This window comes from Pristiophorus japonicus, chromosome 21 (genome assembly GCF_044704955.1).
Source record: "Pristiophorus japonicus isolate sPriJap1 chromosome 21, sPriJap1.hap1, whole genome shotgun sequence".
NCBI lineage: Eukaryota > Metazoa > Chordata > Chondrichthyes > Pristiophoridae > Pristiophorus > Pristiophorus japonicus.
Window position 1 is genome coordinate 37,047,860 of NC_091997.1, and position 10,706 is coordinate 37,058,565.

Sequence of the window (10,706 nt, forward strand, 5' to 3'; positions counted from 1 at the left end):
CCCGGGAGAGCAGGGGTCGGGGCCCGGGGCCCGGGAGAGCAGGGGTCGGGGCCCGGGAGAGCAGGGGTCGGGGCCCGGGGCCCGGGAGAGCAGGGGTCGGGGCCCGGGGCCCGGGAGAGCAGGGGTCGGGGCCCGGGGCCCGGGAGAGCAGGGGTCGGGGCCCGGGGCCCGGGAGAGCAGGGGTCGGGGCCCGGGGCCCGGGAGAGCAGGGGTCGGGGCCCGGGGCCCGGGAGAGCAGGGATCGGGGCCCGGGAGAGCAGGGGCCGGGGCCCGGGAGAGCAGGGGTCGGGGCCCGGGAGAGCAGGGGTCGGGGCCCGGGAGAGCAGGGGTCGGGGCCCGGGAGAGCAGGGGTCGGGGCCCGGGAGAGCAGGGGTCGGGGCCCGGGAGAGCAGGGGTCGGGGCCCGGGAGAGCAGGGGTCGGGGCCCCGGAGAGCAGGGGTCGGGGCCCCGGAGAGCAGGGGTCGGGGCCCCGGAGAGCAGGGGTCGGGGCCCCGGAGAGCAGGGGTCGGGGCCCCGGAGAGCAGGGGTCGGGGCCCCGGAGAGCAGGGGTCGGGGCCCCGGAGAGCAGGGGTCGGGGCCCGGGAGAGCAGGGGTCGGGGCCCGGGAGAGCAGGGGTCGGGGCCCGGGGCCCGGGAGAGCAGGGGTCGGGGCCCGGGAGAGCAGGGGTCGGGGCCCGGGGCCCGGGAGAGCAGGGGTCGGGGCCCGGGGCCCGGGAGAGCAGGGGTCGGGGCCCGGGAGAGCAGGGGTCGGGGCCCGGGGCCTGGGAGAGCAGGGCCGGGGCCCGGGGCCCGGGAGAGCGGGGGTCGGGGCCCGGGGGAGCGGGGGTCGGGGGAGCGGGGGTCGAGGCCCGTGGCCCGGGAGACCGGGGGTCGGGGCCCGTGGCCCGGGAGACCGGGGGTCGGGGCCCGTGGCCCGGGAGACCGGGGGTCGGGGCCCGTGGCCCGGGAGACCGGGGGTCGGGGCCCGTGGCCCGGGAGACCGGGGGTCGGGGCCCGTGGCCCGGGAGACCGGGGGTCGGGGCCCGTGGCCCGGGACCCGTGGCCCGGGAGACCGGGGGTCGGGGCCCGTGGCCCGGGAGACCGGGGGTCGGGGCCCGTGGCCCGGGAGCCGGGGCCCGTGGCCCGGGAGACCGGGGGTCGGGGCCCGGGGCCCGGGGCCCATGGCCCGGGAGACCGGGGGTCGGGGCCCGTGGCCCGGGAGACCGGGGGTCGGGGCCCGTGGCCCGGGAGACCGGGGGTCGGGGCTCGTGGCCCGGGAGTCGGGGCTCGTGGCCCGGGAGTCGGGCCCCGGGAGACCGGGGGTCATGGCCCGGGAGACCGGGGTCCGGGAGACCGGGGGTCGGGGCCCGGGAGAGCGGGGGTCGGGGCCCGGGATAGCAGGGGTCGGGGCCCGGGAGAGCAGGGGTCGGGGCCCGGGAGAGCAGGGGTCGGGGCCCGGGAGAGCAGGGGTCGGGGCCCGGGGACCGGGAGAGCAGGGGTCGGGGCCCGGGGCCCGGGAGAGCAGGGGTCGGGGCCCGGGGCCCGGGAGAGCAGGGGCCGGGGCCCGGGGCCCGGGAGAGCAGGGGTCGGGGCCCGGGGCCCGGGAGAGCAGGGGTCGGGGCCCGGGGCCCGGGAGAGCAGGGGTCGGGGCCCGGGGCCCGGGAGAGCAGGGGTCGGGGCCCGGGGCCCGGGAGAGCAGGGGTCGGGGCCCGGGGCCCGGGAGAGCAGGGGTCGGGGCCCGGGGCCCGGGAGAGCAGGGGTCGGGGCCCGGGGCCCGGGAGAGCAGGGGTCGGGGCCCGGGGCCCGGGAGAGCAGGGGTCGGGGCCCGGGGCCCGGGAGAGCAGGGGTCGGGGCCCGGGGCCCGGGAGAGCAGGGGTCGGGGCCCGGGGCCCGGGAGAGCAGGGGTCGGGGCCCGGGGCCCGGGAGAGCAGGGGTCGGGGCCCGGGGCCCGGGAGAGCAGGGGTCGGGGCCCGGGGCCCGGGAGAGCAGGGGTCGGGGCCCGGGAGAGCAGGGGCCGGGGCCCGGGAGAGCAGGGGTCGGGGCCCGGGAGAGCAGGGGTCGGGGCCCGGGAGAGCAGGGGTCGGGGCCCGGGAGAGCAGGGGTCGGGGCCCGGGAGAGCAGGGGTCGGGGCCCGGGAGAGCAGGGGTCGGGGCCCCGGAGAGCAGGGGTCGGGGCCCCGGAGAGCAGGGGTCGGGGCCCCGGAGAGCAGGGGTCGGGGCCCCGGAGAGCAGGGGTCGGGGCCCGGGGCCCGGGAGAGCAGGGGTCGGGGCCCGGGGCCCGGGAGAGCAGGGGTCGGGGCCCGGGAGAGCAGGGGTCGGGGCCCGGGGCCCGGGAGAGCAGGGGTCGGGGCCCGGGAGAGCAGGGGTCGGGGCCCGGGGCCTGGGAGAGCAGGGGTGGGGTCCCGGGGCCCGGGAGAACAGGGGTGGGGTCCCGGGGCCCGGGAGAACAGGGGTCGGGGCCCGGGGCCCGGGAGAACAGGGGTCGGGGCCCGGGGCCCGGGAGAACAGGGGTCGGGGCCCGGGGCCCGGGAGAACAGGGGTCGGGGCCCGGGAGAACAGGGGTCGGGGCCCGGGGCAAAGGAGACCAGGGGTCGGGGCCCGGGGCAAAGGAGACCAGGGGTCGGGGCCCGGGGCAAAGGAGACCAGGGGTCGGGGCCCGGGGCAAAGGAGACCAGGGGTCGGGGCCCGGGGCAAAGGAGACCAGGGGTCGGGGCCCGGGGCAAAGGAGACCAGGGGTCGGGGCCCGGGGCAAAGGAGACCAGGGGTCGGGGCCCGGGGCAAAGGAGACCAGGGGTCGGGGCCCGGGGCAAAGGAGACCAGGGGTCGGGGCCCGGGGCAAAGGAGACCAGGGGTCGGGGCCCGGGGCAAAGGAGACCAGGGGTCGGGGCCCGGGGCAAAGGAGACCAGGCGTCGCGGCCCGGGGCAAAGGAGACCAGGGGTCGGGGCCCGGGGCAAAGGAGACCAGGGGTCGGGGCCCGGGGCAAAGGAGACCAGGGGTCGGGGCCCGGGGCAAAGGAGACCAGGGGTCGGGGCCCGGTGCAAAGGAGACCAGGGGTCGGGGCCCGGGGCAAAGGAGACCAGGGGTCGGGGCCCGGGGCAAAGGAGACCAGGGGTCGGGGCCCGGGGCAAAGGAGACCAGGGGTCGGGGCCCGGGGCAAAGGAGACCAGGGGTCGGGGCCCGGGGCAAAGGAGACCAGGGGTCGGGGCCCGGGGCAAAGGAGACCAGGGGTCGGGGCCCGGGGCAAAGGAGACCAGGGGTCGGGGCCCGGGGCAAAGGAGACCAGGGGTCGGGGCCCGGGGCAAAGGAGACCAGGGGTCGGGGCCCGGGGCAAAGGAGACCAGGGGTCGGGGCCCGGGGCAAAGGAGACCAGGGGTCGGGGCCCGGGGCAAAGGAGACCAGGGGTCGGGGCCCGGGGCAAAGGAGAGCAGGGGTCGGGGCCCGGGGCAAAGGAGAGCAGGGGTCGGGGCCCGGGGCAAAGGAGAGCAGGGGTCGGGGCCCGGGGCAAAGGAGAGCAGGGGTCGGGGCCCGGGGCAAAGGAGAGCAGGGTTCGGGGCCCGGGGCAAAGGAGACCGGGGGTCGGGGCCCGGGAGAGCAGGGGTCGGGGCCCGGGGCCCGTGAGAGCAGGGGTCAAGGCCCGGGGCCCGTGAGAGCAGGGGTCGGGGCCCGGGGCCCGTGAGAGCAGGTGTCGGGGCCCGGGGCCCGTGAGAGCAGGGGTCGGGGCCCGGGGCCCGTGAGAGCAGGGGTCGGGGCCCGGGGCCCGTGAGAGCAGGGGTCGGGGCTCGTGGCCCGGGAGACCGGGGGTCGGGGCTCGTGGCCCGGGAGACCGGGGGTCGGGCCCCGGGAGACCGGGGGTCATGGCCCGGGAGACCGGGGTCCGGGAGACCGGGGGTCGGGGCCCGGGATAGCAGGGGTCGGGGCCCGGGAGAGCAGGGGTCGGGGCCCGGGAGAGCAGGGGTCGGGGCCCGGGACAGCAGGGGTCGGGGCCCGTGGCCCGGGAGACCGGGGGTCGGCGCCCGTGGCCCGGGAGACCGGGGGTCGGGGCCCGTGGCCCGGGAGACCGGGGGTCGGGGCCCGGGAGACCGGGGGTCGGGGCCCGTGGCCCGGGAGACCGGGGGTCGGGGCCCGTGAGACCGGGGGTCGGGGCCCGTGTCCCGGGAGACCGGGGGTCGGGGCCCGTGAGACCGGGGGTCGGGGCTCGTGGCCCGGGAGACCGGGGGTCGGGGCTCGTGGCCCGGGAGACCGGGGGTCGGGCCCCGGGAGACCGGGGGTCATGGCCCGGGAGACCGGGGGTCGGGGCCCGGGATAGCAGGGGTCGGGGCCCGGGAGAGCAGGGGTCGGGGCCCGGGAGAGCAGGGGTCGGGGCCCGGGACAGCAGGGGTCGGGGCCCGGGGACCGGGAGAGCAGGGGTCGGGGCCCGGGGCCCGGGAGAGCAGGGGTCGGGGCCCGGGGCCCGGGAGAGCAGGGGTCGGGGCCCGGGGCCCGGGAGAGCAGGGGTCGGGGCCCGGGGCCCGGGAGAGCAGGGGTCGGGGCCCGGGGCGCGGGAGAGCAGGGGTCGGGTCCCGGGGCCCGGGAGAGCAGGGGTCGGGGCCCGGGGGTCGGGAGAGCGGGGGTCGGGGCCCGGGAGAGCGGGGGTCGGGGCCCGGGGGAGCGGGGGTCGGGGCCCGGGGGAGCGGGGGTCGGGGCCCGGGGGAGCGGGGGTCGGGGCCCGGGGGAGCGGGGGTCGGGGCCCGGGGGAGCGGGGGTCGGGGCCCGGGGGTCGAGGCCCGTGGCCCGGGAGACCGGGGGTCGGGGCACGTGGCCCGGGAGACCGGGGGTCGGGGCCCGTGGCCCGGGAGACCGGGGGTCGGGGCCCGTGGCCCGGGAGACCGGGGGTCGGGGCCCGTGGCCCGGGAGACCGGGGGTCGGGGCCCGTGGCCCGGGAGACCGGGGGTCGGGGCCCGTGGCCCGGGAGTCGGGGCCCGTGGCCCGGGAGACCGGGGGTCGGGGCCCGTGGCCCGGGAGACCGGGGGTCGGGGCCCGTGGCCCGGGAGACCGGGGGTCGGGGCCCGTTGCCCGGGAGACCGGGGGTCGGGGCCCGTGGCCCGGGAGACCCGGGGTCGGGGCCCGTGGCCCGGGAGTCGGGGCCCGTGGCCCGGGAGACCGGGGGTCGGGGCCCGTGGCCCGGGAGACCGGGGGTCGGGGCCCGTGGCCCGGGAGACCGGGGGTCGGGGCCCGGGACCCGGGAGAGCAGGGGTCGGAGCCCGGGACCCGGGAGAGCAGGGGTCGGGGCCCGGGGCCCGGGACCCGGGAGAGCAGGGGTCGGGGCCCGGGAGAGCAGGGGTCGGGGCCCGGGACCCGGGAGAGCAGGGGTCGGGGCCCGGGAGAGCAGGGGTCGGGGCCCGGGAGAGCAGGGGTCGGGGCCCGGGAGAGCAGGGGTCGGGGCCCGGGAGAGCAGGGGTCGGGGCACGGGAGAGCGGGCGTCGGGGCCGGGAGAGCGGGTGTCGGGGCCCGGGAGACCGGGCCCGGGAGACTGGGGGTCGGGGCCCGGGAGACCGGGGGTCGGGGGTCGGGGCCCTGGAGACCGGGGGTCGGGGCCCGGAAGAACGGGGGTCGGGGTCAGGGAGACCGGGGGTCGGGGCCAGGGAGACCGGGGGTCGGGGCCAGGGAGACCGGGGGTCGGGGCCAGGGAGACCGGGGGTCGGGGCCAGGGAGACCGGGGGTCGGGGCCAGGGAGACCGGGGGTCGGGGCCCGGGACCCGGAGCCCGGGAGAGCAGGGGTCGGGGCCCGGGAGACCAGGGGTCGGGGCCCGGGACCCGGGAGAGCAGGGGTCGGGGCCCGGGAGAGCAGGGGTGGGGGCCCGGGAGAGCAGGGGTCGGGGCCCGGGGGAGCAGGGGTCGGGGCCCGGGGGAGCAAGGGTCGGGGCCCGGGGGAGCAGGGGTCGGGGCCCGGGGGAGCAGGGGTCGGGGCCCGGGGGAGCAGGGGTCGGGGCCAGGGAGAGCGGGCGTCGGGGCCCGGGAGAGCGGGCGTCGGGGCCCGGGGGTCGGGGCCAGGGAGACCGGGGGTCCGGGCCCGGGAGACCGGGGGTCGGGGCCCGGGAGTCGGGGCCCGGGAGACCGGGGGTCGGGGCCCGGGAGACCGGGGGTCGGGGCCCGGGAGAGCGGGGGTCGGGGCCCGGGAGAGCGGGGGTCGGGGCCCGGGAGAGCGGGGGTCGGGGCCCGGGAGAGCGGGGGTCGGGGCCCGGGAGAGCGGGGGTCGGGGCCCGGGAGAGCGGGGGTCGGGGCCCGGGAGAACGGGGGTCGGGGCCCGGGAGACCGGGGGTCGGGGCCAGGGAGACCGGGGGTCGGGGCCCGGGACCCGGAGCCCGGGGGAAGGGGTCGATGGAGCAGGGGTGGGGGCCCGGGGGAGCAGGGGTGGGGGCCCGGGGGAGCAGGGGTGGGGGCCCGGGGGAGCAGGGGTGGGGGCCCGGGGGAGCAGGGGTGGGGGCCCGGGGGAGCAGGGGTGGGGGCCCGGGGGAGCAGGGGTGGGGGCCCGGGGGAGCAGGGGTGGGGGCCCGGGGGAGCAGGGGTCGGGGCCCGGGGGAGCAGGGGTCGGGGCCCGGGGGAGCAGGGGTCGGGGCCCGGGGGAGCAGGGGTCGGGGCCCGGGGGAGCAGGGGTCGGGGCCCGGGGGAGCAGGGGTCGGGGCCCGGGGGAGCAGGGGTCGGGGCCCGGGGGAGCAGGGGTCGGGGCCCGGGGGAGCAGGGGTCGGGGCCCGGGGGAGCAGGGGTCGGGGCCCGGGGGAGCAGGGGTCGGGGCCCGGGGGAGCAGGGGTCGGGGCCCGGGGGAGCGGGGGTCGGGGCCCGGGAGAGCGGGGGTCGGGGCCCGGGAGAGCGGGGGTCGGGGCCCGGGAGACCGGGGGTCGGGGCCCGGGAGACCGGGGGTCGGGGCCCGGGAGACCGGGGGTCGGGGCCCGGGAGACCGGGGGTCGGGGCCCGTGGCCCGGGAGACCGGGGGTCGGGGCCCGTGGCCCGTGGCCCGGGAGACCGGGGGTCGGGGCCCGTGGCCCGGGAGACCGGGGGTCGGGGCCCGTGGCCCGGGAGACCGGGGGTCGGGGCCCGGGTTACCGGGGGTCGGGGCCCGGGACCCGGGAGAGCAGGGGTCGGGGCCCGGGACCTGGGAGAGCAGGGGTCGGGGCCCGGGACCCGGGAGAGCAGGGGTCGGGGCCCGGGAGAGCAGGGGTCGGGACCCGGGAGAGCAGGGGTCGGGGCCCGGGAGAGCAGGGGTCGGGGCCCGGGAGAGCAGGGGTCGGGGCCCGGGAGAGCAGGGGTCGGGGCACGGGAGAGCGGGCGTCGGGGCCCGGGAGAGCGGGTGTCGGGGCCCGGGAGACCGGGCCCGGGAGACCGGGGGTCGGGGCCCGGGAGACCGGGGGTCGGGGGTCGGGGCCCGGGAGACCAGGGGTCGGGGCCCGGGACCCGGGAGAGCAGGGGTCGGGGCCCGGGAGAGCAGGGGTGGGGGCCCGGGAGAGCAGGGGTCGGGGCCCGGGGGAGCAGGGGTCGGGGCCCGGGGGAGCAGGGGTCGGGGCCCGGGGGAGCAGGGGTCGGGGCCAGGGAGAGCGGGCGTCGGGGCCCGGGAGAGCGGGCGTCGGGGCCCGGGGGTCGGGGCCAGGGAGACCGGGGGTCCGGGCCCGGGAGACCGGGGGTCGGGGCCCGGGAGACCGGGGGTCGGGGCCCGGGAGACCGGGGGTCGGGGCCCGGGAGACCGGGGGTCGGGGCCCGGGAGACCGGGGGTCGGGGCCCGGGAGACCGGGGGTCGGGGCCCGGGAGACCGGGGGTCGGGGCCCGGGAGAGCGGGGGTCGGGGCCCGGGAGAGCGGGGGTCGGGGCCCGGGAGAGCGGGGGTCGGGGCCCGGGAGAGCGGGGGTCGGGGCCCGGGAGAGCGGGGGTCGGGGCCCGGGAGAGCGGGGGTCGGGGCCCGGGAGAGCGGGGGTCGGGGCCCGGAAGAACGGGGGTCGGGGCCAGGGAGACCGGGGGTCGGGGCCAGGGAGACCGGGGGTCGGGGCCCGGGACCCGGAGCCCGGGGGAAGGGGTCGAAGGAGCAGGGGTGGGGGCCCGGGGGAGCAGGGGTGGGGGCCCGGGGGAGCAGGGGTGGGGGCCCAGGGGAGCAGGGGTGGGGGCCCGGGGGAGCAGGGGTGGGGGCCCGGGGGAGCAGGGGTGGGGGCCCGGGGGAGCAGGGGTGGGGGCCCGGGGGAGCAGGGGTGGGGGCCCGGGGGAGCAGGGGTGGGGGCCCGGGGGAGCAGGGGTGGGGGCCCGGGGGAGCAGGGGTCGGGGCCCGGGGGAGCAGGGGTCGGGGCCCGGGGGAGCAGGGGTCGGGGCCCGGGGGAGCAGGGGTCGGGGCCCGGGGGAGCAGGGGTCGGGGCCCGGGGGAGCAGGGGTCGGGGCCCGGGGGAGCAGGGGTCGGGGCCCGGGGGAGCGGGGGTCGGGGCCCGGGAGAGCGGGGGTCGGGGCCCGGGAGAGCGGGGGTCGGGGCCCGGGAGACCGGGGGTCGGGGCCCGGGAGACCGGGGGTCGGGGCCAGGGAGACCGGGGGTCGGGGCCCGGGACCCGGAGCCCGGGAGAGCAGGGGTCGGGGCCCGGGAGACCAGGGGTCGGGGCCCGGGACCCGGGAGAGCAGGGGTCGGGGCCCGGGAGAGCAGGGGTGGGGGCCCGGGAGAGCAGGGGTGGGGGCCCGGGGGAGCAGGGGTCGGGGCCCGGGGGAGCAGGGGTCGGGGCCCGGGGGAGCAGGGGTCGGGGCCCGGGGGAGCAGGGGTCGGGGCCCGGGGGAGCAGGGGTCGGGGCCCGGGGGAGCAGGGGTCGGGGCCAGGGAGAGCGGGCGTCGGGGCCCGGGAGAGCGGGCGTCGGGGCCCGGGGGTCGGGGCCAGGGAGACCGGGGGTCCGGGCCCGGGAGACCGGGGGTCGGGGCCCGGGAGACCGGGGGTCGGGGCCCGGGAGACCGGGGGTCGGGGCCCGGGAGAGCGGGGGTCGGGGCCCGGGAGAGCGGGGGTCGGGGCCCGGGAGAGCGGGGGTCGGGGCCCGGGAGAGCGGGGGTCGGGGCCCGGGAGAGCGGGGGTCGGGGCCCGGAAGAACGGGGGTCGGGGCCAGGGAGACCGGGGGTCGGGGCCAGGGAGACCGGGGGTCGGGGCCAGGGAGACCGGGGGTCGGGGCCCGGGACCCGGAGCCCGGGGGAAGGGGTCGATGGAGCAGGGGTGGGGGCCCGGGGGAGCAGGGGTGGGGGCCCGGGGGAGCAGGGGTGGGGGCCCGGGGGAGCAGGGGTGGGGGCCCGGGGGAGCAGGGGTGGGGGCCCGGGGGAGCAGGGGTGGGGGCCCGGGGGAGCAGGGGTGGGGGCCCGGGGGAGCAGGGGTGGGGGCCCGGGGGAGCAGGGGTGGGGGCCCGGGGGAGCAGGGGTGGGGGCCCGGGGGAGCAGGGGTGGGGGCCCGGGGGAGCAGGGGTCGGGGCCCGGGGGAGCAGGGGTCGGGGCCCGGGGGAGCAGGGGTCGGGGCCCGGGGGAGCAGGGGTCGGGGCCCGGGGGAGCAGGGGTCGGGGCCCGGGGGAGCAGGGGTCGGGGCCCGGGGGAGCAGGGGTCGGGGCCCGGGGGAGCAGGGGTCGGGGCCCGGGGGAGCAGGGGTCGGGGCCCGGGAGAGCGGGGGTCGGGGCCCGGGAGAGCGGGGGTCGGGGCCCGGGAGACCGGGGGTCGGGGCCCGGGAGACCGGGGGTCGGGGCCCGGGAGACCGGGGGTCGGGGCCCGTGGCCCGGGAGACCGGGGGTCGGGGCCCGTGGCCCGTGGCCCGGGAGACCGGGGGTCGGGGCCCGTGGCCCGTGGCCCGGGAGACCGGGGGTCGGGGCCCGTGGCCCGGGAGACCGGGGGTCGGGGCCCGTGGCCCGGGAGACCGGGGGTCGGGGCCCGGGTTACCGGGGGTCGGGGCCCGGGACCCGGGAGAGCAGGGGTCGGGGCCCGGGACCTGGGAGAGCAGGGGTCGGGGCCCGGGGGAGCAGGGGTCGGGGCCCGGGAGAGCAGGGGTCGGGGCCCGGGGGAGCAGGGGTCGGGGCCCGGGGGAGCAGGGGTCGGGGCCCGGGGGAGCAGGGGTCGGGGCCCGGGGGAGCAGGGGTCGGGGCCAGGGAGAGCGGGCGTCGGGGCCCGGGAGAGCGGGCGTCGGGGCCCGGGAGACCGGGGGTCGGGGCCCGGGAGACCGGGGGTCGGGGCCCGGGAGAGCGGGGGTCGGGGCCCGGGAGAGCGGGGGTCGGGGCCCGGGAGAGCGGGGGTCGGGGCCGGGAGAGCGGGGGTCGGGGCCCGGAAGAACGGGGGGTCGGGGCCAGGGAGACCGGGGGTCGGGGCCAGGGAGACCGGGGGTCGGGGCCCGGGACCCGGAGCCCGGGGGAAGGGGTCGAAGGAGCAGGGGTGGGGGCCCGGGGGAGCAGGGGTGGGGGCCCGGGGGAGCAGGGGTGGGGGCCCGGGGGAGCAGGGGTGGGGGCCCGGGGGAGCAGGGGTGGGGGCCCGGGGGAGCAGGGGTGGGGGCCCGGGGGAGCAGGGGTGGGGGCCCGGGGGAGCAGGGGTGGGGGCCCCGGGGGAGCAGGGGTGGGGGCCCGGGGGAGCAGGGGTCGGGGCCCGGGGGAGCAGGGGTCGGGGCCCGGGGGAGCAGGGGTCGGGGCCCGGGGGAGCAGGGGTCGGGGCCCGGGGGAGCAGGGGTCGGGGCCCGGGGGAGCAGGGGTCGGGGCCCGGGGGAGCAGGGGTCGGGGCCCGG